General features: G+C 50.0%; 1 protein-coding gene across 1 annotated transcript in view; it reads left to right on the top strand.

Annotated features, from left to right (window-relative positions):
- Window positions 1–2,753, top strand: part of MOB2 (MOB kinase activator 2) — a 50,670-nt gene that overhangs the window by 19,589 nt on the left and 28,328 nt on the right. The window lies entirely within an intron of this gene.

The following is a 2,753-nucleotide window of genomic DNA, read 5'->3' as shown; positions in this document are numbered from 1 at the left end:
TTTTTATTTTTATTTTTATTTTTATTTTTATTTTTATTTTTATTTTTATTTTTATTTTTATTTTTATTTATTTTTATTTTTATTATTTTTTAAAGAAAAGTTCATTTTTATTGATCTGAACTCTATTTTTTTTCTCATTTTGTTCATCCCTTACAAAATGCCAAAATATAAACTCTTATGAGCTCCTCCTTGTAATGCATCTGTGATATATTGGGGTATTGTGCTCTTGTCGCAGTGGTAGGATGGTTGTTTCATGTATCACAGAGTTGATGAGGCCCAAGGGGGTGGTTGCACTGACTCTGAACACTGATTTGTCCTCGTGACCACATCTTTTGCAAAAGCAGCTGTGTGAGCACCTGGTCACCTGCAATTGTGCTTCTTTTGAACTCATTTTTTTATGCTTTAGCTTTCTGAAATGCATGGGATTACTGCTGATAAAGCTGCTATCACAACTCTCTGGGTGGTCAGGGAGACTGATTTCTTCTGCTATTTCAAGAGAAGAGCTGAAATCATTCCTTTGAAATCTCTTTATTACCCTTTCCCTACCACCATCCCTGGCACCTTGCACCACCTTTTAGCACTGAATTGACTTTGGCCTCGCTCCACGTTGTGCCCCAAGCCTGGGTCTCTGCAGTCTGCTGCCACGCACCTTCTCTTGGTGTCTCTGCTGCTGCCTGGTGACAACAGCATGGAGAGCAAGCGTAATCTCCATGTGAACACCCCTTAGAGGCAAGCTTAGTGATAAACTGTTTCCATTGCTCATTATTGAGCATTTGATCTGGACAACTGGGGATGCAGTTGAGGTAATTGGAAAGGTTACTTGGCCAGGCAGGAGCAAGGCACCCTAAAACCAGGCATAAAGGCCAATTAGCGGGCAAAATTGAGACCTTGTATGCCAGGCAGGGACACACAATAAACTTGGATTTAATTTAAAGCAGAACTTTACAATGTGATGTTATAAGGCCTCGTTTCTTATAAGTCAATGCTGAGTTGTTGTGAGGTTTTTTGTTTGTTTTTATTTTCCTCGACGCTCTTTGCTTGGCTGCGTCAGTATGTCTTGCTTGCCTTTCCCACCCCCTGGATGCTCGTTTGCCTCTGTGTGGTGGCTGCTTTACACCTAACTTTTATGGAGCCCTAAAGGGCACAAATACATAAATAATTGAGCAACTGCTGCTTAGACAATATTTAGAAATACAAAGCATTATTCATAGTATTTCCAAACTTCATTCCTCAGCTCGGTGCTTGGCTTAGGCACTAACAGGAAGTGTGAGCTGAGATGCTGTTTATCACCAGGCCTGGGGATCGTGTAGGAAACATCCCATCACTGTCCTGTAAGCGTAAATACCTGTGTGTAAGTGGTGGCAGGGGGCTCTGCTCTTTGTGCTGTATTGCTTGGTGTCTTTATTCGGCGTGATTGTCGAGCCATTGTATAGGGTGGGAGGGGACATTTTACTGTTAAGTCTGTAAAACTGCCACTGTTGTAAGGCTTGCTGGTGTAACTATAAGCACACACAGATATTTGTGTTATTTTATTATTACTACTATTTCAGTATACACTTAGGAGACGTTTGAAGCTTGACTTTCTAGGTAAGGGGCAGTAAGAAGCCCTTTGCCACTGTTGCAACACGCTGAAATCTGAGGATGAAATCAGCAGTTGAGAATGTTGAAGGGAAGGCACCGAGGCACAAAATTGTCCCGGTGCAGATTTCATGGGTGGGCAAAGAAAAGTGCAAAGATTTCCCTCTTGGCGGGTGCCCTCCCTGGTTCGCCAGGACGGCTGCTCATTCGTGATACTGCGAGGAGTTGTGCTGACTCAGGAAGAAGATGGGCTGAGCACCAGGTTGGGGTGATCTGTGTAGGAGGCCTGATTGCCAAGTGGAGAGCTGAGCTTCTCCCTCCCGCCGGGACCAGGGGAGCGGCGGCAGCTCTGCCTTGAAGGGAGCGCTGGGGAAGCGGAGGGAAGAACCCGCGCACCTGCTGCGGGTGCGGGCGCCCAGCCTGGCCCTGGCGCCTGCCGCGGGCAGTGAAAGCCGCCCTTGTGTGCGCGGCGCCCCGCCATGCAGAGCGGCCCGTTGCTTCTCCCAGTGGCAGCTGCAGTTTCTTGGTTTGCCCCAGTCTGTGCAAACAGCAGCTGCATTCCGGTCCCCTGCGACCACCTGAAGCAAATAATGCCGTTCAGCTGACAGCAGTGCCATTTGCTCTGCTGGAGTTAATTAAAACCCCCCTGTTTTTCCCCCTGTGACCAGAAGGCTGATGCCAATCCAGTAGCTACCTGGAGGCCTCGGCAATGTCTCTGTACTGAACTGTCCTTGGAGTTACTTCGTGCTGAAGATGAACCTAAAGGGGGAACAAGGCTCTTTCCTGCGGGATGCTGTGGGTAGGTTTTTGCTTGTGAGAATGAGTGATATCCTTGGGACACCTCTACATCCCACCCGCCTCTTCTTTACTGCCATTTGCCTGGGAACACTGCTGCAGGGAGCCCCTGGCAGGGCACCCTCGGGAGGGTGGGTGCCAGGGCTGCCAGGGGGGCAGGGCAAAGGGCCAGGGTGCAGCACCCATCTGGGGAGCTCTGGGGGGTGTGGGAAAACTGCTGCCCAGCTGGCTCTGGAGCAGCTCTGCCGGGTGCTGGTCTGGGCCGCCACGGCCGCTGCTGTGACCGCCGGGACCGCGGCGCTCGGCTCCCGGCCCCGCTCCTGGTCCCCCTTCCCCTCCGCAGCCTCCTCGGCCGCGGGGCCGCCCCGCGGGGCGGAGCG

This window comes from Nothoprocta perdicaria, unplaced genomic scaffold (genome assembly GCF_003342845.1).
Source record: "Nothoprocta perdicaria isolate Ctin4 unplaced genomic scaffold, notPer1 scaffold_186, whole genome shotgun sequence".
Classification (NCBI taxonomy): domain Eukaryota; kingdom Metazoa; phylum Chordata; class Aves; order Tinamiformes; family Tinamidae; genus Nothoprocta; species Nothoprocta perdicaria.
Note: the sequence above shows the minus strand (reverse complement) of the source record. Positions and strands in the feature narration are given on the sequence as shown.